General features: G+C 32.9%; 2 pseudogenes; both read left to right on the top strand.

Annotated features, from left to right (window-relative positions):
• The first annotated feature begins 97 nt into the window (after positions 1-97).
• Positions 98-13,149, top strand: LOC127835838 (protein FAM221A-like; annotated as a pseudogene).
• A 5,026-nt stretch (positions 13,150-18,175) lies between these two features.
• LOC127835836 (uncharacterized) lies at positions 18,176-27,210 on the top strand (annotated as a pseudogene).
• Positions 27,211-27,419: the final 209 nt, after the last annotated feature.

Below are 27,419 nucleotides of genomic sequence, written 5' to 3'. Positions count from 1 at the left end.
AGCAAGTAAACTTACTGCCATTACGAATATATGACTGAAATTTTGATTATTGTTTACTACAGTGAAACATCCAACTGACCATCTAGAATGTTTTTACATGATCATTTCCAGGGTCGTTGGTGAAGATGATGGTGGTGGTATGTTCACTCCTGATCAGTATGAAGCATACACGAAAAAAGTTCTACCAATGGAAATGTTCTTTTGTTTTCAGACCAGTTATATTAGTGTATTACAGAAAGTTTTTGATTGCATGGTCTCAGATGGTTAGGACATATTTTTGTGGCATGTCTTTATCAAAATATTTTTCCATCAATTATTAGCTTGACTATTCACTGAATAGTCCAAACTATGCTTCTCACCTGAAAGTTGGCGCAAGCATCTGCAAAATGTCATGGTTAAAGTTAACCTGCAATTACTCTAAATCTCTATTTTTCTTTATAAATTCATTTGAAACTTAACACATGTTTGAACTGATTGTTTAAGGTAATGGACCATGTTCCATTACTCTGATGTACATTTTAGCCTCAAATATAGCTTGTTACCACTCTAGAGGCCACATTTTTCATCCTGACTTGATGAAACTAGATACAAATCTTTATCTGGATAATATATGGGCCAAGAGATCGAACCTGGGTCACGTGGGTCCACTAGGTTAAATATTGAAAATACCTAGTTGCCACTAGAAAACCTTTTTAAAAATTCTTGAAGCCACATTATTACTTATATACCTTGATATCTAGTATAATATCTAGGCTTAAAAAAACAAGTCTGGTGCATCGAAAAATTAGGTTATCTTTTCAAATCTCGGAAAAAAATGTTTACTCATCTTAAATCCATATTTATGACTCATTCTTGGTGAAACATTGGTTTGAATGTTTATCTTGACAAAAGCACAGTTTAAATCTGTGTCATATACATCTATAAACGAGGTCACCGGGTGAAATCTTAAATTATTACCACTCTTGGGGCAATGTTTATAAATCGAGCTTAATGAAACTTGGTGTGATATTTATCTTGACAATATCTTAGCATAGCTTGAATCTGGGTCAGGTGTGTGGACAAACTATGACACTGGCTGTAATCTTAAAAAAACTTGTTACCACTCAACAGGCCACATTTTGGAATCAGTTTTGATGAAACTTTGTCAGAATGTTTAAATTTTCGATATGAACGCCATGTTTGAATCTGGGTCAATTGGGGTAAAAAACTAGATCACCCAGTCTAGTCCTCAACACAGGGTGTCCATGAACTCAGTTGAATGCGTAACCTCCATCATAGCCCTTTTGTTATACTTAGAATGTGCATCATATGTTATCATGTGTAATAAAGGTTACAAGTGGGATAAAGAATATTTAAGCAAATATGTGTTGTTATCTCCCCTCAGAAAACAAGAAAATACAAGTGTTTATAAATAAAACATTTAAAAAAATCTTTAGAAAAAAATATGACAAAAGGAAACCACAAAATTTTAGCATATAAATTGTCTACTATGATGTATCAATCATTGATGGCAAATACACATATATTAGTTTCACTGCACTAATTTTTACAGCTTCACCTCACAAGGCCAACCACGTTTGCAACAATTAATATTCAATAACCATGCTGCAATTTTAGAGGTTGCATAAACTATTATACGTATTACATTTATATACAACTATCTTAAACTGCCTACAAGTATGAACAACATGCAGTGCACGATTTGTAAACGACAGCAGTCCCAAAATAGTTCATACTTCTCAGTTTATGTTGCTCTCCTAAGAATTGAGTTTGAGAATAATATATGGAATAGTTCAATTGTGCGCACATACATGTATGTTAAAATATGTGAAAAAGATGGATAGTTCATTATTACATCATATTGTTAAAAACATTATATTTACAAGGTGCCTACACAGAAAAGAAAGGAATTACCGTTCTCACATGTACGTTTTTTTAAATGTATAAGACAGGAACAAATTTGACTTGTGGAAATAGATGGACTTGTTCACTCCTTTGTATTAAATTTAAATGCCACTTAATGTATTTATTTACAACACTGTACTTCTTTGAATAGTCTAAAATAACAGAAATAGCAAAAATAAATTGATTAAAAGTACTTCTGGGGAAATCAAACCCTGGACCACTTAATATAAAAGTTTATGCTCAACCTCTATACAACAGGGACATTTGATCATCAAGGTTGCGAATAAGAATACCTATCTTGTTTTGATTTTGAATAAATTATTGTATTCTAGGCATGTACTCCGAGATCGTATAGGGTAAAAGAAATGCACAAGCTATGGTAATATTACATGGAGTTCACCACATATTTGAATTCTTAAATGCATACTGAATATAAATTAATGTTTTGTTTGAATGAAAGGATTAATCAATTATCATGATTTTTTCTCTGATAAACCAGACTAAATACATGTGGGTAAAGTGCCGTCACTGATAAGCCTGATAAGAGTCTTCTCACTCTTTTCCCAGAGTGAGTCTGAAATCAATAAAACTCCTCTTATCACACAAATAAGATTGTGTTCCTACTGGAAATATTGAAAATAAACTGTGCATGCTTGTCCTCTTGTTTCATATTTAAGAGGTTGGAAAACCGAATCTTCACTGCTTGGAGCTCCCCAACTGGTAAGGATTGTAAACTGATTGGACCAGAAACCCAATGCTTCTGTCAACACAAGTAAGACCATTAGAGCTTTTTCTGGTAAAACTATATTTAATGCACGTGCGTTAAGTGTTGTCCCTGATTAGCCTCTGCGGACTTACCACCAAAACTGGATTTTCTCTAAGACTATTCTACCTTTTAAACAAAAAATTCCATAAAAGTAGAAAGTGTGTTCCCGGATAAGTATATGCAAATTTGACAGGCTAATCTATGACGACTATGCACATGCATTAAGCCCAGTTTGTTTCAGACAGACAGACAGACAGACAGACAGACAGACAGACAGACAGACAGACAGACAGACAGACAGACAGACAGACAGACAGACAGACAGACAGACAGACAGACAGACAGACAGACAGACAGACAGACAGACAGACAGACAGACAGACAGACAGACAGACAGACAGACAGACAGACAGACAGACAGACAGACAGACAGACAGATAGATTCTTTATTCAGACTTATACAAAAGTACATCGTCTTAATACACAAATATACACATGATTCTCTTTCACGTGACTACGAATAACAATAAAGCATTACATAACATATATAATCAATTTAAAATGCAAATAAAAAAAACACAATCGATGGTGAGAACACAGAATTTCTATATAGCATTACATAGCATATATAGTCAATTTAAAATACAAATACAAATAAACACACAAAATCGATGGTGAGAACACAGAATTTCTATCTAGCATTACATAACACAATTATATAGTCAATTTAAAATACAAATACAAATAAACACACGCAATCGATGGTGAGAACACAGAATTTCTATCTAGGGGGTGAAGAAATCTATTAAATGATATTATTAAGGATGGCAATTCTTATAATTAAAGCTTCTTTTATGTATTTACATACATTATAAATAACTAATCTATCACATGATACTAACAACTTGTGGAATTTAAATACCGATGGCTTAACAACAAATGTACGGCTGATATATATTTTTCTTAGATCAGTGTTACAGCGGCATACACGTATAAAATGATATTCATCTTCTAAATATAAGTCGTTACAACACAAACAATAACGTTCATTTCGTGGGATGGTGTTATGTGCATATCTGCCAGTTTGGATCCTCAACGGGTGTGCAGAAACTCTTAATCTCACGAAAAATAAACGAAGACGTCTAGGTAATAAGTCCAAGTATTCTTCATATTCCGAAGAAGTTTTATATAGTTTATACATCTAATACAGGACTGTTATTTATTTTACCGAACCTTTCTTGTTTAAAATTGTCTACAAGTCTACATTTGAATTCACTTATAAAACTATATATCTGCATAACGTTTTGATTTTCAATTACATAACCAAATCCATAATTATTAAAATATTCTTGACATTTGTGAGCCAATTGTTATAACCCTTATTACAATCGTTTAAGGTATACCGTTTGCATAATAATATTGTTATTGTTTATAACTTAAAACCAATATATTTATCATAATGCAGCTTAATAAACGCAGAATTGATTGGTACTTGCTGTATTGTATAGAGTAATCATTGCAGAATTGATTGGTACTTGCTGTATTGTATAGAGTAATCATTGCAGAATTGATTGGTACTTGCTGTATTGTATAGAGTAATCATAGCAGAATTGATTGGTACTTGCTGTATTGTATAGAGTAATCATAGCAGAATTGATTGGTACTTGCTGTATTGTATAGAGTAATCATAGCAGAATTGATTGGTACTTGCTGTATTGTATAGAGTTATCATAGCAGAATTGATTGGTACTTGCTGTATTGTATAGAGTAATCATAGCAGAATTGATTGGTACTTGCTGTATTGTATAGAGTAATCATTGCAGAATTGATTGGTACTTGCTGTATTGTATAGAGTAATCATAGCAGAATTGATTGGTACTTGCTGTATTGTATAGAGTAATCATAGCAGAATTGATTGGTACTTGCTGTATTGTATAGAGTAATCATAGCAGAATTGATTGGTACTTGCTGTATTGTATAGAGTTATCATAGCAGAATTGATTGGTACTTGCTGTATTGTATAGAGTAATCATTTCCTTTTTGCACTTTAATATTTCCCTTGATCGTGTACAGCAGTCTGTATTAAACGTAACAAGTGTGCAGAGATTTCAATAAATGCAGACCACTGCTTATGATGCAAGGAATTTAAAAATGTATTTGTTTTTGACAAGAGCAAATTTTGCGTCATTTTGACCCAACAAATCCTGACAAGTGAATAAAAAGCAATCATACATGTAACACCTTGAATTAAGATTTTAACTGTTTGCTTTAAATTATGTTCTTTACATCCAGATTTTGCGAAAAAATGTTTAGCATTGGAAAAATATTGTGCAAACTTTAAGTCATAAATTTTGTTTGTAAGAAGTACCTTTAACATAATAAGAAAAAATGTTGATACATTTTAAGATGGCATACTCAAAATTAAAAAGTACCAAGACGATTGACTTAGTGACTTCTCAGAACCAATAACTTATTATATATTTTTGTTTGTCATTAGAAGTGCAAACAGTGGGTTCATGGTATGCACATAAAGATCATGGGCCGATGATTCAAAGCGTTTCAAACAATGGATGCATTAAGTTGAAGTTGAAGTTTGGGTTTTGTTAATGTTGTTTGTGAGCCTTATGATAGACTTGTACAACACAATTTATATATAATATAGAACAGCTCTCTGTGAAAAGGGGGTTTAAATTTAATGCATGTGCGTAAAGTGTCGTTCCAGGCGAATCAGTGATGACAGTTTCTGCCTAAACTGGATTTTCATCAAGAAGAGCCTGCCTTTAAACGAAAAGTACAATAAAAGCAGAAAGTGTTGTCCCTTATTCGCCTGTGCAGACTATAATATTTTAGCATGTTTTGACAGTTCTTTATGATAAATAAATAATGAATACATGTCTGTACATAATACTAAGCTCATGATTATGACTCCAATATTTTCTTTAAATTAATCACCTGAGAACATATCTGAGAACAAAACTTGTTGATTTATTGTAGAAAAAACAACAGAATTTAACTGTTTTATTGAACTGGAAATACATCAGGGGATGTCATAGGTTTGATCCCCTTCTTTAGATCACCTCTGTAGACATCAATTACTGGTTCTTCCCAGGAAACAACATTGAGAGCATCTTAATGTGCCTGAGGCTTTTGATGCATTTGAGCTTAAATAAATAGGTTTATACTTACTTGAAACAGTAGTTTAATGTATTATGTCATTTTAATTTCAGGTATGTTAAGCACAAGACTGATTTTGAGAAGATCCCTTCAGAAAGACCGATTCTGGTTCCCTGCAAGATCAAGGGCTGCGGGTGCAAGAGTTACCATTATGTACCCAAGAACGGGACCCAGCCTATCCGGTGTTCCTGCAAGCACTTTGCTGATGAGCATTCGGCTGTGCGACCTCACAAGTGCAAGAATGGTATGAGCTGCTTTCATGGAAACTCGGATAATACGTGTGCGTAAAGTGTGGTCACAGATTAGAGTGTGCATTTTGTATAGGTTAATCAGGGACGACACTTTCCACTTGTATGTTTTTTTTGCTTAAAGGAAGTCTCGTATTAGTGAAAATCCAGTTTAGGCAGAAAGAGTTTTCCCCCAATGAGCTTGTGCAGAATATAAAGGCTAATCAGGGATGACAATTTACTCACATGCATTTATACCTGTTTTCCTAGAACAAGGATAACTGTTGCAATGTTGAAGATAGCAATTTGATATTTTACATGCATGTGTATCTCATGAAGCTGCACGTTTTGAGTGGTGAAAGGTCAAGGCCATGGTCATGCTTCAAGGTCAAAAATAAAAAAATACAATCCAAGGGAAGTAATAAGATTTAAAAGGGAGATAATTTCTAAACCTGCCAAACGATATATTGAAATTTTATTTCAAAGTGGCGCAATAGGGAGCATTGTGTTTTTTGACAAACACATCTCTTGTTTCTTGATATTATCATACTTTTAGAGTATTACATAAAAAATGATAAACATTTTGTATATTTTGCAATAATAATTTAAAAAAACACACACAAATTCTGTTAAGAAGCCTCTTTAACAAAGCTGAACATGAATGTCTGAACTATATCCCTGCAGCTGGTTGCAAGTGCTCTGGATTCCTGAGCTCCTACATATGCGGATGTGGGCAGCCCTACGATGTCCACACAATGATCACAGAGACAAAGGAGGAAAGGGTTGCTTGGGGTCATCCAGTGGGGCAGGACGTACCCTATCAGGCCATGGGGGACTTACAGGGTTCTCCTCACTAATGGAGGGTTACATGAGACTAGACCCAAGTGGAATTGGTGAGTAAATTATATTTATACGTCTTGCTATGGAAAAATGAGGCTTAATGAGTGTGCAGTTTTGTGCATAGGCTAATCAGTGACGAAGGAAGGAAGTCTCTTCTTAACGAAAAATCAGTTTTGGCGGAAAGTGTTGTCCCTGCTTAGTGTTGTGGACTGCATAGGATAATCTGGGACAACCTGTTATGCACATGCATATAGCTGCATTTTTGCAGAGAGAGGTTAAATTATATTGTAAAAATAAGTCAAAGGGATTGAAATAAGCAGGGCCTGCCAGTTCATGGCATTTTACATTTTTGATTGGCTCATATATTTTCTGAGAAAAACTTGCAAAGCCTTTTTACTAAATAAAAGTGCAAAAATAGGATAAGCAACTGAGGGCAAAATGTTATTCTCAAACCAAGTATTATGAAAAATTAGCAGAATGTAATTATAATGGATGAGTTTCTTTTTTATTGATCAATGTCTCTGAAAGAATGTCTGCTTTGGGGCCTGAACACGTAACCAAACAATTCCATTGTTTAGACCATCATCTCCTACATTTCTTGAAAGGAACTAAGTGGAGTTAACATGTTTTCCTATTTGTAAAAAATGACATTAAATCAATATACTAACACAATGTTATTCTCAAACCAAGTATTATGAAAAATTAGCAGAATGTAATTATAATGGATGAGTTTCTTTTTTATTGATCAATGTCTCTGAAAGAATGTCTGCTTTGGGGCCTGAACACGTAACCAAACAATTCCATTGTTTAGACCTTCATCTCCTACATTTCTTGAAAGGAACTAAGTGGAGTAAACATGTTTTCCTATTTGTAAAAAATGACATTAAATCAATATACTAACACAACTGTAATATTTTGAATATTTTTCATGGATAATTTCAATAATTATAATAATAATAGTGAAGTTTAAATAAAAAAAGTGCCTTGCTTGGGGTTCAAACCTGGGATCTATATAAGAAAATGCTAATGGTCTTCTACTTCCACGTGCAGAATTTTGAATAAGGATGATAGAATAATCACTTTGTTGCAATTTTCGTGAAAATGTATCGAGGAAAAGCGTTACAATGCTGTGTTATTTTTGGATTTCAATTTATACTGTTCATCATTAGATGAACATATTTATATGTTGTTTTAAGTGCAGAGTGTTATTTTGCTTGCTTTGATATAACTAATACATTCTGGTTTGAATCTATGATTATGTTTTGAATAGTTTTTGTTTTAATCAAAATTTGATCAAGTCTCTTTAAAATAAACTAAAAAAAAGCACTGTTTTGACAAAAGGCAGTTAAGATAGATCTAAAGATAGAATTGTATTGTATGTTATTTGTATTATTTGACTTTTTTAAAATGTAAACTATTTCCTACGCTGGGAAAATTTTGCTAAAAGCATGTGTGTAAAATGTGGTCCCAGATCAGCCTGTGCAGTACAAACAGGCTTATCAGGGACGACACTCTCCACCTAGAAAAATACATGTAGAAATGGGTGTTTCATTGTTGCATTGTTTTCTTATTTAAGGGGCAACATCTGATGAATATTTAAATCAGCCTATCACATCGTCTGACCATCCATTTCTCCGCGCCAATGTTGAATCCATTAGACAAAATAAGCTGAACCAAAAAACTATTGCAGGTAATTAAAAGTTTATTTTTACTTAGTGACCTTATTATATGTGCAACTTCTGTTAGCAACTTCTTAAGACGTTGACAGTCATATCGTACCAAAAGGCAGCCATTTACATTTGTGTGTATTTTATACCACCCCTTAGAGCCTGGGCATATATATTTGCCCTTGTAGCCAACACTTCCATCCCTCCATCCCATATTTTGCTGCTAGCGGGATGAAGCATTGCAAACATATCAAATAGCAATTGAACTGACGCAACTCCATATTTTGAATCCTATGGTTTTCGACATAATTTGAGTGATGTCCCTTAATTTAGAAAAAATAACATTTTTAAAATAGTGACATGAAACACAAACATAAGTAACAGCATATAAGCACAGGCTTATCAGGGACAAAAATACGGCATAAACGTTTTTAGCTCATCTATTTTTTGAAAAAAAATTATGTGCTATTGTCATCACCTTGGCGTCGGCGTCGGCGTCCGGTTAAGTTTTGCGTTTAGGTACACTTTTCTCATAAAGTATCAATGCTATTGCATTCAAACTTGGTACACTTACTTTCTATCATGAGGGGACTAGGCAGGCAAAGTAAAATAATTCTGGGTTGCATTTTAACAGAATTATGTGCCCTTTTTATACTTAGAAAATTGAAAATTTTGGTTAAGTTTTGTGTTTAGGTCCATTTTATTCCTTAAGTATCAAAGCTATTGCTTTCATACTTGCAACACTTACTAACTATCATAAGGGGACTGTGCAGGCAAAGTTATGTAACTCTGACTGGCATTTTGACAGAAGTATGTGCCCTTTTTATACTAAGAAAATTGAAAATTTGGTTTAGTTTTGTGTTTAGGCCCACTTTTTTCCTAAAGTATCAAAGCCAATGCTTTCATACTTGCAACACTTACTAACTATCGTAAGGGGACTGTGCAGGCAAAGTTATGTAACTCTGACTGGCAATTTGACGGAATTATGTGCCCTTTTTATACTTAGAAAATTGAAAATTTGGTTTAGTTTTGTGTTTAGGTTCACTTTTTTCCTAAAGTATCAAAGTCATTGCTTTCATACTTGCAACCCTTACTAACTATCGTAAGCGGACTGTGCAGGCAAAGTTATGTAACTCTGACTGGCATTTTGACGGAATAATGGGCCCTTTATACTTGAACATTTGGTCAAGTTTTGTATTTTGGTCCACTTTACCCCTTAAGTATCATAGATATTGCTTTCATATTTGGAACACTCGCAAACTATCATAGGGGGACAGTAAAGGACAAGTTGCATAACTCTGGTTGTCATTTTTACGGAATTCTGGCCCATTTTTGACTTAGTAACTTTGAATATATGGTTACAATTTGTGTTTAGATCCACTTTACTTCTATTGCTTTTAAACTTTAAATACTTTCATGCTATCATGAGGGTACTGTACCTGGTAAGTTGAATTTTACCTTGACCTTTGAATGACCTTGACTCTCAAGGTCAAATTATTAAATTTTGCTCAAATTGCCATAACTTCTTTATTTATGATTAGAATCGATTGATACTTTAACAAAACAACTCTAACCTGACATACCACAATTGTCTCCGTCCAAACCATCCCCCACGCCCCACTCCCGAATCCCCCCCCCGAATCCCCCCTCAATCCCCCCATTATTTTTTTTAATTAAAAATCATCTAATAAATGACCACCACACCCTCACACTATACCCATCCACCCCCTTCCCAAAAAATTAATTTTTATATCCCCCGGTAGGGTGGCATTTAGCAGTTGAACTGTCCGTCAGTGTCAGTCAGTCTGTCTGTCCGTGCGAAAAAAAACTTAAACATTGGCCATAACTTTTTCACTTTTTAAGATAGCAACTTGATATTTGGCATGCATGTGTATCTCATGGAGCTGCACATTTTGAGTGGTGAAAGTTCAAGGTCAAGGTCATCATTCAAGGTCAAATGTCAAATTTATGGTGTCTGTCCGTCCGAAAACGTTAACATTCGCCATAACTTTTTCAATATTGAAGATAGCAACTTGATATTTGGCACGCATGTGTATCTCATTGAGCTGACCCTTTTGAGTGGTGAAAGGTGAAGGTGAAGGTCATCCTTCAAGGTCAAATGTCGAATATATGGCGTCTGTCCGTCCGAAAACTTTAACATTTGCCATAACTGTTTTAATATTGAAGATAGCAACTTGATATTTGGCATGCATGTGTAACTCATCAAAAAAAAGCTGCACATTTTGAGTGGTGGAAGTTCAAGGTCAAGGTCATCCTTCAAGGTATAAAAATAACATTCAAAGCGGCGTACTCATGAAGCTGCACATTTTGAGTGGTGGAAGTTCAAGGTCATCCTTCAAGGTCAAGGTCATCCTTCAAGGTCAAAGGTCAAAAAACAAATAAAAAATTTCAAAGCGGCATTATCATGAAGCTGTACATTTTGAGTGGTGGAAGTTCAAGGTCAAGGTCATCCTTCAAGGTCAAGGTCATCCTTCAAGGTAAAAGGTCATTTTTTTAATTCAAAGCGGCGTTCTCGTGAAGCTGCACATTTTGAGTGGTGGAAGTTCAGGTCAAGGTCATTCTTCAAGGTCAAGGTCATTCTTCAATGTCAAAGGTAAAAAATAATAATTCAAAGCCGCGTTATCATGAAGCTGCACATTTTGAGTGGTGGAAGTTCAAGGTTAAGGTCATCCTTCAAGGTCCAATGTCAAATATATGGCGTCTGTCAGTCCAAAAAATTTAACATTGGCCATAACTGTTTTAATATTGAAGATTGCAACTTGATATGTGGCATGCATGTGTATCTCATGAAGATGCACATTTTGAGTGGTGGAAGTTCAAGGTCAAGGTCATCCTTCAAGGTAAAAATAAATAAATTCAAAGCGGCGTTTTCATGAAGCTGCACATTTTGAGTGGTGGAAGTTCAAGGTCATCCTTCAAGGTCAAGGTCATCCTTCAAGGTCAAAGGTCAAAAAACAAATAAAAAATTTCAAAGCCGCATTATCATGAAGCTGCACATTTTGAGTGGTGGAAGTTCAATGTCAAGGTCATCCTTCAAGGTCGAGGTCATCGTTCAAGGTCAAAGGTCAAAAAATAATAATTCAAAGCGGCGTTCTCATGAAGCTGCACATTTTGAATGGTGGAAGTTCAAGGTCAAGGTCATTCTCCAAGGTCAAGGTCATCCTTCAAGGACAAAGGTCAAAAATAAAATAATTTCAAAGCTGCGTTATCATGAAGCTACACATTTTGAGTGGTGGAAGTTCAAGGTCAAGGTCATCCTTCAAGGTCAAGGTCATCCTTCAAGGTCAAAGGTAAAAAAATAATATTTCAAAGCGGCCTTCTCATTAAGCTGCACATTTTGAGTGATGGAAGTTCAAGGTCAAGGTCATCCTTCAAGGTCAAAGGTAAAAAACAAACAAACAAAAATTCAAAGCGGCGCAATAGTGGGCATTCTGACCAACACATCTCTTGTATTTTTCAAACATGGTTAAAAAACACAAATATGTTTTTTATTGTTTTATTTTTTAAATACAATCAACCATCCCACCCAAGAATCCCCCCCCCAAAAAAAAAAAAAATATTTTTTTTGCACTTTTTTGCTGGAAGAAAATGTAATGAATGACCACACCCCCACACTATACACTCCTCTCCAGTCCACCCCTCCCTCCTTTGTGATTGAAATTGAGATAGGTCCCTACACCTTTAAAAAGAAAAATAGATGAGCGGTCTGCACCCACAAGGCGGTGCTCTTGTTTGTTAAGAAGAGTTACATTTAATATGAAAAATACCATTTTAGTGAAAAGTAGTAACCCTGATTAGCCTGTGCAAACTGAACAGGCTTATCTGAGACTTAAAGCACAAGCATTAAAACCAGTTTTCCCAGAGCGTGGCTCTTGTTTTTTCCCGCTTGATTTTCGACTGTCGCACGTCAAGGTCAAGCAGGTCCAAGTCAGGAGGAGATTGACGCCGATCTCGCCGAGAGGATGTCCGCCATGAGACGCCCTGGGAAGTCAAAGATGGACTACTATGAGAGGAGATACCAGGAACGGGTACATATGATATTCGTTATATGGAACTCCATTCTGGGCTTAATCACGTGTGTTTAAGTGTCATTTCAGACTACTCTTTCCGCCTAAACTGGATTTTGGCTAAAAAGAGATTCCCTTTAAACGAAGAATACCATTCAATTAAAAGTGTCGTTCCTGATTAGCCTGTGCAAACTTCACGGGCTAATCTGGAACGACACTTTACGTACATGCATTAAGTCCACAATTCCCTGAACCGGACCCTTATACTCATGATTTGTTTCACACCTGGCTTTAATGTTCTTATATATATACATTTATAAAAGGTCAAATCTAAGCAATGTTTCATAGCTACATCACATACTTACGATACTTTCAGCAAAAGGCAGAGAGGTTGAAGGCACGAGGAGCCCGTGCATTGCCTTCAACAAAGATGGCGGTGGGAAAACGTGCTGTGACTCCGAAAAAGTGATTGATTTGATACAGAAACACTCATTTGACTGTGATATTCTTGTTTTGTTTGAAATTGTTTTATTATTCTTCTGACACATTAAGCTGACACTTACCTTAACACATGAATACATATTCAATCTTTTATGCCGGTTTTCTTGGTTCCCATGCTGTGAGCATTGTAAAATAGACAAAATAGAAAAAGTAATTTAGTGCAAAAACAATGTTTGTGTACAAGAAATCAGCACAAATTGTGAATCATAACTTACACTCAAACATATTCCATATTTTCAGGTCCATTGTTCTGCGTATACATTTAAGAAGTGACTGGTTGAGGTTTTTGAGATTTATCATGACATGTTTTTATTGCACAAGTGTATTCAGCTCTTGCAAGTAATCGATGTTATAATATGAAAAAGTATGCACCATATGTGTGACACTTTTACTCTTATTAGGTTATCAAATTGAGCTAACTGTATTAAATGCATGTGATATGCTAACTCTCCAACTTAAATCAAATTTAATGTAAATTATTTATGTTTTCATACATAAATTTATAAATGTTTGCTGTTTTTTTGGTGATAATATCCTATTTGTTCTGGTACAGTCAATGAAAGAGATTAGGATAAAATATCTCTCGCCTGAGGAAAAGGTTTGATCGTCTGACCCAGAAAAACAGTAGAAAATTCCAGGTATGATGTCATTAAACTTAGTATCACTCATATTTCAGATTGGCAGTTCCATTATTTTATAAACCTAATATAAATTAAAATGTCTTAAATTATTTTAAAAAACAACAACATGATGTTCTGGTTTATACAATTTCTTAAATCTAATTGGTGTTAAAATATGTGTACGTGTATTGTAAGTAACAAACTTCAACTCTCAACTCCAAAAGTACTTTGTGCTACTTAATGTAATGTAAAACAACTTCAATGCACTCATTCAATAGAGGGGGTTTATGGAGTCACTCTTTCGGGGTTTGGTAATTTCATCGGGTTGTTGGTCGTACTACTTTCTCGTTTCTCAAATTATTGCATTCACACTTTAATTATGCCATAACCATGCTGTGTAGCTTTGTAAGAGCATCCCCTGTGTCCAACTTTCCAATTCATGTAACTGAACAATCTACGTGGGAATATGTCTTGTTTTTGACCAAGCTCTAGTTAAATGTGGAGAATGCATCGCTCTTTGGTCTCTGTTTTATTATTTGAAAATACATTGTATATTAATTCATGCACATATATTTGTTGTGTTTCTTGTTTTATTCGTTAAATGAAATCTTATTATCTGGAGCTGTTTCTTTATTGTACAACAGCTGTGGCGAATGAATTTCAATTTTGTTATAGTGATAGACAATTATTTTCAAAGGTTGAAGTCATAAGTTAAACATTAAAAACAATAACAACGTTAAAACGGACTTTTGATAATAGATTAGGCACCGTTTTTGACTTGCTAGCAGAGCATATGTCTCGCTTTGGTCTTGTGATGACATAATACCCATATTTAGGCTTTCCCCAAGACATTTTGCTAGGAACAGTGCCATAGCAGCACGGAAGGGGATTTATGCAGCAAGGGGCGCGTCCTTTTCTGCATGTCGATTTTTTTTATTTCTACATGTTCCGAATAAAAATATATTCTACATTGGAGCTATATAAAATGAGCATTTTCTTTTATTTTCTATTTGCTTTTTATGCCGCCAGTTGGGTGGCATATAGCAGTTGAACTGTCCATCCGAAAACTTAAACATTGGCCATAACTTTTCCAATATTGAAGATAGCAACTTGATATTTGACATGCACTTGTATCTCATGGAGCTGCACATATTGAGTGGTGAAAGGTCAAGGTCATTCTTAATAGATCAAAGGTATAACAAACAAATCCAAGGGAAGTAACAATCTTTAAAGGGAGATAATTTATATTTATCATTTGGCAGGTAGAGATCATTTTTAGAAGGGAAGTAATACTTTTTAAAGAATATAATCAAAAACAAAATTATATTTATATAAAAGCGGCGCAGAAGGGGGCATTGTGTTTCTGACACACACATCTCTTGTTCTTTATATATTTTCTTATATTCGCGTGTAACAGTAACAAGCAAAAAACAACAACACTCAATATAATGCAAAAGAAGATTGCAATGAAAACCAGCTTGCGATAAAACCAAGTGCACTTTTATATTGAACTACATGTTACACAAAAGTTAAACGAACACAATGGAAAACACACAGGAATCCAATGTGAAGTTTAGAAGTTATGATTTAGTGTCTTTTCATCATGCATTGCACACAAATACCCTGCAAATAAATAACGCTTTGGGACATAATGCGTTTTACATCTTACAAGTTATCAAAATTAATACCATTACATTTGGTGCACTTATGGTAATATTCTCATCCTAAGGAAAAAAATTACTTGAACCACAATCTCTGAATGACGGGCCAATATTATCATTCAGATAATAAACGATACTCATCAATATCTAATCACATTATGTAAAGGCACAACATACTATTCTTATGCAATTGACATATTTTATAAATACAGTTATCTTGCTGGGTATTCATTTATTTCGTCACCCATTTTCTGCATTTCTAAAATTATGTCGCAACTTCAAACAACTGGCCACTTTGTAGCTCTTGTTAAATCATAGTCTGCAATGACTATACTTAAATGGTTGCTGTCATGCAACAACGAATACTATGGAAACAAGATGTGTTTATATTACCATTACTGTTATATTTTAATATTCCAATAAAGTATACAACAAACATTCACAAACCGGTACTCATATAATATGTCAACCAACGACGGTCTAGTCTGAACAGCTAGCATACGCACGTGAATGACGTTAGTATATGCAGTACATTCATGTTAACTTAAGAACATGCTTACTTATGGGGATTTAAAATAATTTCACAGCATAACGCTATGAACAAAATAAGTAAAACAATGTCATCAGCTTTTGAGAAAAGCTTAATACATAAAAACCGATGCTAATTTTGCAACTTCTGTGAAATCGATGCTTAATGTATTATAAACCGTTCAAAGCATTTATGAAAAAAAGCGTAATAAAGCTCGGCATTTAGTTTGAGTCGTAACAAAACTCTAAGGTAACAATATATATTACCTACCAAAAATAAGTTTTGCAGGTTTTATTACATTTTCTTAGAATAACAGAACAACAGCCGTTTAATAGAAACACACTACCTGTACTTCACACGTTTAAATGGCATAAATAGATGGGCGCCATTACTTTATGAACTAGCTGACAATTGTTACATTTTAAAATTGACAAAAAGTTATATATATTATATTGATATACATCATAAGCAAGAATTTAAATTATAACACGCGGGACAATATACGCATGTCCATGCTGAAGCTGAAATGAAGTCAAGACGATATCACATAAGCATATATACAAAAGCTAGCGCGTATGCGCAGCTAAAGCCAAGAAAAAGTGAGTTGCATTATAACAGCACAGGATGAACCCATACATGTATACACATGTAGTTTGAATCAAAATACAATCATTGTCTTTATTGTTGTTATGTGCAAAGTGGATTTAATTTACCATTTGTTGGTTAAATCATTAGATCATGTGTCTATAATAACACCAATAAAATGGCCCCGAAAATAAAATGATAATAGTTATCCAGAATATTGTCGGGACACAAAAATAATTCATTTCTATGTGTTACTTAATTTTAACAGAAACAATATCGGTCTAAATAAAAGAGCACAGGGCCTTAATCGGACAGTTTTAGATTGCATGCACAGTAAACACCAACAGCTCTCCGACAAGAAAACCCACCATAGAGCCATATATGACCCGGAACCATGTTTTTGAAATACAAACTATAGCAGAAACAAGTTGAGTCGGACTTCATCTTGTTAAAAGTTTGTTTGAAAAACTCGCATATTGAATTTAGCAAAGAAAACGAATTTCTTAAGACATCTCTTGAAGATTAAACGCAAGGAAAGACTTCTAAATGCATATTAAATTTAACAACTGCCTAAAATTATCGTACTAAGACATGGCAGTAACGGTAAAAATAATTTTACCGATTCCGATATCACATCTACGTGCAGAAGAGAGTAAAATATGAATACCGGTTTAGTCTTTACAAAACTTCAGCGTCTATATCTGACTACCATGTGTCTTAACGAACTCGCCCCATTCAAGCCTGTTGATGCACAATCCATAAATGTAACAAAGGAATCAACACATATTAATTAAAACAAATATTTCTTACTGAAGGTTATATTACTAAATTGGTTACTTTCGTGTCTGATATTCAACTATTAATGAACCATCATGACTTTAAATTAATCTACTTGCTTGTAATTGTACAAACTTTACAAGGAAGCAATGTAGAAAGAGGACTTGATATAATGAATACCTTTAAATCGAAGAACACGAGATTGTCAGTGATATTAAACTGTTACTAAACAATCAAGGCTTCTTACTTTATGTACTCGTGTTTGCTTGCTTTGATACAAGCTTTGAAAGAAATAAGTGCATACAATACACGAACTGCATACGGTTTAATCTCACATTATCCCGTATTAACATATTTTTAAGTCATAGACACTTTATCGAGTACTAATCTGAATATAAAAGTCATTGATGTTAAAACAAATGTTGTTCGTCATGTCACGTAATACATACAACTAAATCATATAAAAATTAGTAATATAGAATATGTTTATTATTGTATAATTAAGTAGAATCTATTATCATAAAGACAAATATCAAATATTAAATAGTAATAAATCATATGATTATTATTGTAATTATCATTAAGACATATACTCAATGTTAAATCACTTATAAATCATGTTTCTAAAATGGGACTGTTACTATAAAATCGTGTAGAAATTATCATCATGGAATATATGCATTTTACATACCAATTTTGTAAATTCGTATTTAAAGTTTTTTTGTTTAAGTTTCAAAAACTGTCCGATGAAAGTACGTTATAACGCGTGACCAGCAAACCATTGAGGTAAACGCTTCCCGTTTCAAACGGTGAAGTTGTCAATAATATTTATAATCCCGAGTCGATTTCGTCTATCTTTTCTATTAATAGATCGTTTATGAATAAGCTAGCCGAAATGACCGTAAGTTACATCTCAGCAATCTCCACGCAGTGTTGTCGTTCCTTGCTCTCACATACAACTCTGCGAAAGGCTCAGCCCTCCATTTTGTCTATAAAATAGATAAAACCGAACAAACGCATTAAACGTATATTTGATTGGATATTTAAGATCGCATGCATTAAATTAAGAAATATGACTTTTAAATGTACAATAAATCGTGCAAAAACTTGCGAGTGTTAATGCAACTCTTTGGAACTAATTTATTTTATTTACGCAGATGGAATCATTCCACGCACTTCACAAATGTAAACAATTGAACATATTTTTTTTAGTGACGTTAGGAATTGCTTCGACGTGTGTATGTATGTTGGTTTCTTAACATAAAAAAAACATATCAATTTTATAATAATGAATTAAGACTGATATAAGATATCATGGTATGAGATTGTTTTCTTTAATGCAGTGAATGCAATGTAACCGTCGTGCAAGAGATTGTTTAGTATTCTGTAACCTCAATGATGTACGCTTGGAATGATCATGACATAAATCAGACGCTTTCATAACAATAGTCCGTTCTGAGCCCAACACAGAGGTGAATGTTATGGAAGCATATTTGTGCCACCACTTAACAACTTAAAATAACATGAAAATAATGGAGGATTTCGCGAAAAAGAAATTATTTTCGCGAAAACAGATACATTATCACGGAAATAAATATATTATGTTAACACGAATTAATGCATGTTAGTGCTCTAAACTGCCAACACATACAGATAAAATTTTCATGAAAATAATGGAAGATTTCGCGAAAACAAATAACTTTTCTCGAAAACAGATAACTTAATGAAATTATGAATATAAATACGCGAACGATGCCAGTTATATAAAAATAGATGCTCTTCAATCGGTGAACATTGTCTTTATCATACAGACCAAGACGTGGATTGTACGTGCATACTATAGCAAGTAGTAAGTTTCCTTTTATTGATTGATATTTTTAATGTAAATGCATCTTTGTTGACGAAAATACATAAAGCTGCTTTTAAATATTTATTTTCAGACACAAAAATGGAAATAACTGGTTGAAAATGGATGTGCGATTTTTCTGTATTCATTAATACAACAGTCTATACAGTGTAAATGTCACATTTAGAGTTCAAAGGTCGAAAACGGTACAGTACCAATGTCCCCCTTTGGAAAGCCACTTGTTAGACATTTGGAGTTTTTATTTGAACAATAGATCTCTAATTTTCTTGATGATAATTCCAGATCATGCCCGCATACGATATTCAGGACGCCGATCTTGAGGGTATGTCATCACCACAGCTTATTGTTTAGTATCGTCAGAGTTGGTAGTCTATACGTGAAATACTTGGAGTTATGGCCATACGACATGAAAAATAACAAGCGAACGATCAATTTTCCGAGTCTTGAGACATTACCGCCTGACTAGAGGCCAAAGTTAGCACAGTCTCGAAGAAATTATTCAAGGAATATTGCTTGAGTTATCAGTTCCCGGTGAAAATGCTGGTTACCGGCAAATGCGTCAAAGACTCCTGATTAATCATGGACTTGCAGCAACATTTGAGATGGTTCGTCTAATTTTAGGACTCATTGATCCACAAGGTGTTGCATAAAGTCAGGCGGGAAGGTTAAGACGGAGAATTTATATAAACAATGGTCCCAATTTTTCAATCCATTTAGATGGCTGGGACAAATTGAAGCCATGCGGTTTGTCAATTCATTGAGCTGTGGATGGATTTTCCCGTAGAGTGTTGTGGCTGAAATGTTGTGATTCTAACAAAACGCCGATGTACATATCTAGCTTTTTATTTAGACTACATTAGGAAAATTAATGGCATTCCAGTTCGGGTTTACGGTGACCGCGGTACAGAAAATTCTTTTTTTTTTTTTTTTTTTTTTTTTTTTTTATTCAATATCATACATACAATGTAAACATGTATATGAGCATACAACACAGTGATTGTACAAAGCAATAAAGTTCAGACATGTTATACAAGATATGCTAATATATATATATATATTTTTTTTAGAGAGAAAAGAAAAGAACAACAGAGAAATAGTTATGAACAATGATGAGTTGTATAAAGTCTGAAGAAAGCATACTGGACTTGTGTGTTTTGTTGTATATTCACAATGATCTTGTCCGATTGAGAAAAAAAAATAAACAAAACTATTTTAGAGGGATAAACTAACATTAGAGTGAAATGTATATTAGTGGACAAAACATTATGAGAATTTAATCCGATTCCATTTTTGTTCAAAGATTTGTAATGTGTCATTACTGAGGGCTATTTCTTTCTCAATCTGGATTTTTAGTTTAAGACTATGGACAAAACACTTAAAATTTGGTACTTGTTTTTTGTACTTCATGTTTAAGATAAAATATTTCATCAATATAACCATAAAATTCACAATATTATTACAGTCTATTGATTTCAATGAGTTAATTCCGAAACTTACATCTAAGAAAGATAGTTTAATGTTTAGTTGATGATGTTCAAGAAAAGATATTAATTGATTCCAAATAGGCTGGATGTGTTTGCACTCCCAAAAAAGATGTTCTATAGTTTCAATGTTTTCACTGCAGAAGTCACACAGATTTGAGTTAGATAATTTGCATTTATAGAGATATTTATTTGTAGCTATAATTCTATGGATGTATTTATATTGAAAATTTCTCAGTGTGCTTTCAATTGTTGCTTTATATGGCATGGTAAATATGTGTTTCCAATTTAGTTCATTTTCTCCAAAAAGGACTTGCCATTTATTTTTGATTTTGGAGTTTTCTGTAGGGTTTTTAATTTGTAGTGTGTAAAATATTTTATTTGTTTTGTTTTTTCTTCCAAGTATGTTTTCTACAAATGTTGTTTGAGTACATGGTGTATTATTTGTATTGATTTCAGATTTAATATGTATGGGTATGCTTTTGATTAGTGTGTAGTACTTCAGAAAATTATTTGAAGGTATTCCGTATATGTAGCATATATTATCAAAAGAGTAGAAATCCTTAATTCTGAAGTCATATAATTGGTCGACATATTTAATGCTTCGTTCAAACCAGTCTTTATAGAAAAACGTCTTATTGTTTGACGTTATGTCTTTATTATTCCATATTATTGTTTTACTGCTGGTTTGGGTTTCTAAATAATGAGTGACATCACTCCACGCTGATAGAACATCAGACAGAAATATGTTTTCGTTTGCAATTTCATGTAAGATAGTATTGCTGATGTTTCATTCAAAGAGTAAGGAGTCACCATATTTTTTTAGGATTTTCTGGTAGAATAATTTCCATTTACTCGTATTGGTACTATCTAGGTATCTTTTAACCCAGCTGCATTTGATTGCATTCAAGAATGAGTCAATGTTCGTTAATTGGATACCTCCATTTTCTACAGATTGAATTAGCTGAGTTCTTTTTATTTTATCAGGCTTACCGTCCCATATGAAATTAAATATTGCTGATTTTATATCGTTAATAACATCAATTGGTGGATTTGGGAGAACTGTAAATACATATATTAACTTAGGAAGTGCAAACGTTTTCAATACTGTGTTTTTTCCAATAAGTGTAAGTTTACGATGATGCCATGATTTTAAGCAGTTTTTAAAATTCTGTAATTTAGGTAGTATGTTTTTTAGAACTGTATCCTTTTCATTATTTGTAAAAGTAATTCCTAACGTTGTGGCTTCATCGGATGTCCAATTAAATTTCATTATTATATTGAACATTACTTTGTTTTAATTTACCTACTCGTAGCACAGTACATTTACTTTTGTTTAGTTTAAGACCCGATGTCATTCCGTAAAGGGTTAGCGACTCTATAAGGTTATGGAAAGAATCGTAATTGTCATTTAAAAAATAAGTTGCATCGTCAGCAAATAGGGATTGTTTGATTTCTTCGTCAGGTTCTAGTGATATGCCTTTTATGTGTTTATTTGATTGGATGTGATGTGATAGATACTCGATGCAAATAATAAATAGGGATGATGAGAGTGGACATCCTTGTCGAACCCCTCGTTCGATGTTAAAACTGTTTGAAAAGAAGCCATTGTTAATGATTATACTGTTAATATCGGTATAGAATAGTTTGACCCATTGAATGAGACTTTCACCAAAGTTCATATTTTCTAAGCAAGAGAACATAAATGAATGATCAAGCGAATCGAATGCCTTTTCAAAGTCTGCAAAGAATATTAGACCAGGATTATTTGAATTGTTGAAATAGTTTATGCATTCTTGGATAAGACGAACGTTTTCACCAATGTAACGTCCTTTTATGAAACCAGATTGAGATTTTGAAATGATTGATGGTAATATTTTTTTTATTCTGTTTGCTATACTTTTAGTTGCAATTTTATAATCATTGTTAAGTAAACTTATCGGGCGCCAGTTTGATAATGATTCTAAGTTTTTTCCAGGTTTTGGAATAAGTGATATAATACCTTGTTTTTGTAGCGTAGTTAAGTTTTCGTTGTTAAATGAATAGTTAAGTGAATTAATTAGATGTGTTTTTATATCATTCCAGAATATTTTATAAAATTCGATTGTGATGCCATCAGATCCTGGGCTTTTGTTATTTTGCATTTCTTTTAGGGCTAATCCACATTCATATTCATTAAGCAATCCGTCGCACAGTTGTTTTTCCTCCTGGTTTAAAGCGTGATGTGTATTTTTAAAAAGGGTGTTATTTTCAACATTTTTTCTTTTATAGAGGGTTTCGAAAAATAAACGTTGTTCTTCTAGTATTTGAGTTCTGTTTGTTATATCTTTGCCATTGACTACTAATTTGTGTACAGTTTTTTGTTCACTTCTACGTTTTTCAATGTTTGCGAAATATTTTGTATTTTTTTCATTGTGTTCAACATGCTGTGCACGCGCTCTTAGTATTATTCCATTGAGATGTGTATGATAGATTCCATCTAATATTTGTTTTTTTAATGTTATTTCATTTTCAATGTCGGTGGTATCATTTGTGTTTGTTTGATGTAATTGTTTTTCAAGTGTTTCAATGGTTTTGATGGTGTCAGTTTCAAGTTTGTGTGTTTCTTTTTGTTTAAATGATGTGTATCTAATTGTTGTGTTACGTATATTTCCTTTAATTACTTCCCATAAGGTGTTTGGGTTTGCATCTTTATTATTTTGAACTGTATTTAATATTTCCTGTTTTATTTGTGTTTGATATTGTGTATCTAATAAAATGCTGTTGTTAATTTTAAAGTATCCTGGGCCTCTTTCAGGTTGTATATTGTGGAGTTTAAGTTCAACTAGAGAGTGGTCAGTCATAAATCCTGGTTTTATGTTACATGTGTCAATAATGTTGCAAAGAGATTCAGATATTAAAAAATAGTCTAATCTACAAAATATTGTTGGTTTTGTGTTTGAGTGCCAGGTGAATTTGCTTTCGTTTGGGTATACTGTACGCCAGATATCTATCATATTGTAGGTTACAATTATGTTATTTAAAATGTTTCTATTTTTAGTATGAGTATAAAGGTTTCCATTCTTTTTATCCAATAATGGGTTCAGGACAGTATTGAAATCACCACCGATTATAATATTTTTATCTTGGTTATTAATTATAAAGGATTGTAATGTTTCGTAAAATGTGGAATCGTCTATGTTAGGGCCGTAGACGTTGATGAGTGTTATTTGTGTTTCGTGTATTTTGATATCTATACTTACTTGTCTACCAATTATTATTTCCTTAAAGTTATCGACTGTGACCCCTTTATTATTTTTTATCAGAAAGGCAATGCCTTGTTTATTAGTATGTTCTCCACTGAGATAGATTTCTCCGTCCCATTCATCTTTTAAGGTTTGTGCTAAAGTAGGTGTCCAATGACATTCTTGTAAAAGGCATATACTATATTTCTTTTCGTCTAACCATTTGAAGATTTTTATTCGTTTGTCTTTATTGTTTAATCCTTTAACATTTAAAGTACATAATTTAATCATTTAAGTGGGTGGAGGGTGATGTGAATGGTAATTTGTATGTGCTTGTCCAGTTAGTTTCTATCTTAAAACATGTCCAGTTTGTTTCTATTATAAGACATAGGATGTCCATACATACAAACAAAAATAGAAAACAAAAATTATGGATACAGAAAGATGAATATTCCTTAGATATGAAGAAGTGAAAAGAAGTAATCACAAAAGTGAGAAAAAAACACAATGAACCACTGGTCCCAACTAGGAAACAAACATAATAGACAGAGAAAAACATAAAATTGAAAATGACAATGAGTGTAATGGTAGCTTGGCTAAACATTACAAAGATAAAGAGAATAAAAGAGCATATGCAATCAGTGGATAGTATATTTTTTCATTATCTTTCAAACAGTTATGTTGAAATTAAGAATTTTGTTATATTTTTAAGTGCAGATATAATCAATATAATGTTATTTAAATTTATTAAGTTGATTTATTTTTAAAATAACAAAAATGTATTAAAATTATGCTATTTCATTGGACGCATTTTTTTAAATGCAGAAATGAAACAATATAAAGTTAATAAGATATGAATAACTGTGTTTTTATATATAACAAACAAAAAACACACGTAATGAAACACTTTTTGAATTCTTATGGAAGATTATTGTTAATTTCATGTTATCATACGATCAATAAAATTAACGTATAATTGCCATTAACAAATGACTATTTACAAATTATACATGTAATAGTAGCATTAAACAAAAATCGATAACAGTGGTTATGCGACTGTTGGTTTAAGTTATGTACAATAAGGTAGGCAACAGGAGATGTCAATGGTTTAAGTTATGTACAATTAAGTCGGCAACAAGAGATGTCAATGGTTTAAGTAATGTACAAATAAGTAGGCAACAAGCGATGTCAATGGTTCAAGTTATGTACAAGTAAGCAGGCAACAAGAGATGTCGATCTGAAGCGGTAACAAATATAAAAAAAATCCAGATATTTTCAGATTAAACATGGAAAAATAAACATACGTTTCATGGATCAAAGCCTTAACATATTAATGACACCTTCTTTTAAGGATTAATATCTATAATTGAATTACAGATGCTTTATCAGGAGAATACTAAAACAGTTTTGCTTATGTTTCATAAACTCATAACATACACATAGTTGAGGTATAAGTAAGATATGCCAGTTGCTGTAATAAACAGTGTTATAAATAGTTTTTTAATCAATAACTAAAAATGCAGAAGTAACAATTTGTATTTATTTTGCATGTTCACATCAAACCTAATACTTGACACAATTTAATTTGGATTAGTAAATGTAAATATTCATGTTTGTCTAAATGCCATAATGATAGCACATAAGATAGTGTTTTGTAGAATAAAAACAGTTATATAATCAATTGCTCAAACATAAATTAGTAATTTGTAGAATAAATATTGTTATATTATCATTTATTCATACTAGTGAAAACTAGATTTTTAACAAGCATGTTAATTTTGGAATAAAAAAGTATATTTAAATAATCACCTTCAATCCTTTTTTATTTGTAGTATCAGTTTATTTTAATCGGCATGTAGGGGAGGTATATATTTGACAAGCACATTTTTTAATAATATTGTAACTGATCTATATGAGAAAGAGAATACAAAGACAGTGATATTGAATAAGACAGTCTAGTTGTATTTTACTTCCAAATTTCACTCAACACTTAAAAAAACTTCATATGAAAGCGAAAATGAAGTAAGAGTTAATATATTATTGAAGAGTTGTTACTTATAAAGTGTAAAGTGAAAAATAAAAGGATGATTTTAGTCCTCCACTGTTTTACACCTTCATAAAAAAACAAAAAACAATACAGCTTCAGAATGTTAATGAAGACAAAAAAATAATCGTAAGTTCAGTGCGTCTAATACCTTCAACAATATAATTTATTCAAATGTATTTATAGCTTGTTTAACATTCACAGATTAGAAAGAAAAATCATGTAATGAAGGTATCTTAGTGGATACATTATTTAGCGATGTGTAACACTGAATGACCGTGTATTCAATTAAAAATAGATTAACAGTCATTTACAATCAGTAAATAGTTAATTTCAGAATTATTTTTCGAACAGTTATGTTTAAATAAAGTATTTTTCGTAATATTTGTTATATCAATCAATATAATGTTATTAAAAATTTATTAACTTGATTTAATTTTTACTAACAACATTTATATTTTTGTTGTCTCATTTCCCCCCCCCCCATTTTTAATGCAGTTATAAGCTCATACAATGTTATTAAGAAATGAATAACCAACAAGAAACAGAATTATGACAACATGAACAGACACGTTGATTTTGGTTATAAGTGTTGTTATAAACAACTAAACAAAAACTACAACTACAGGTATAAAGACCAAAAAGTGTCAAGCATGTAATGCGGTTGCTAATAAGCATCAGAAAAAAAACACAAACTAAAGTGTGTCTAGTATGTTATGTTGTAACAAATTAAAACAAGACAAAAAAAGTATAATTATTAAGGAGGCAATTCTATTGTCCGTGATGTGCAAAGGGCATTACGATGGACAGACGCAGATCAGTACCAGGGGTTCCTAAGCTTCGTCTATGTTTCATCTAACAGAAATGTCAGAATTGAGATGTTTTGGCGAAATCTTAGAGAAATGTGTGGAAATGTATGGATGAACCATTTTAAAGATATGAGCGATTTCGGATTACTGGACACATCTGATAGTGTGTACTTAGAATGCATTAGATACTGTTTTCTTCCTGTCGTTAGTAAAGACCTGAATGAAGTTTGCAATATTTGGAATACTCATCGTGTTCGTCGAAATTACCGAATTTCCTGTCCTGCAGGAAAACCTGAGGTGTTGTTCTTTCAGCCAGAGGTATATGGTGCATGAGATTGTAAGATACCACTGGTTGACAATAGGGAATTAAATGATGTGGAACGGGAGTATTCTCAACGCCCTCCAGAACTTGGTGTATCACAAGAGTTCCTGACAATTGCAAAAGCAGCTTTCGGAGATTTTAATCTTCAATACCCACCTAGAAACAAAGAAGAAGGAACAGAGCTCTTTGCTGCAATAACTATGTACATTGGTTGCCTCGTTTAACACAGAAATGAAACAAAAATGAACTTAATGATACTTCCTTACAAGCTGGCTAACTTGTGCATTGGTTGACAAAATGTCCATTCATTGATATAGTTGTGTCTAAAAGCAGAGCGAGTACTAGTTTTAAACAAGCTGTTGGCTTTGTATGCGCTGTAATTGCCATGTATG

Source organism: Dreissena polymorpha, chromosome 6, assembly GCF_020536995.1.
Source record: "Dreissena polymorpha isolate Duluth1 chromosome 6, UMN_Dpol_1.0, whole genome shotgun sequence".
In the NCBI taxonomy this organism is placed as follows: Eukaryota; Metazoa; Mollusca; class Bivalvia; order Myida; family Dreissenidae; genus Dreissena; species Dreissena polymorpha.
Note: the sequence above shows the minus strand (reverse complement) of the source record. Positions and strands in the feature narration are given on the sequence as shown.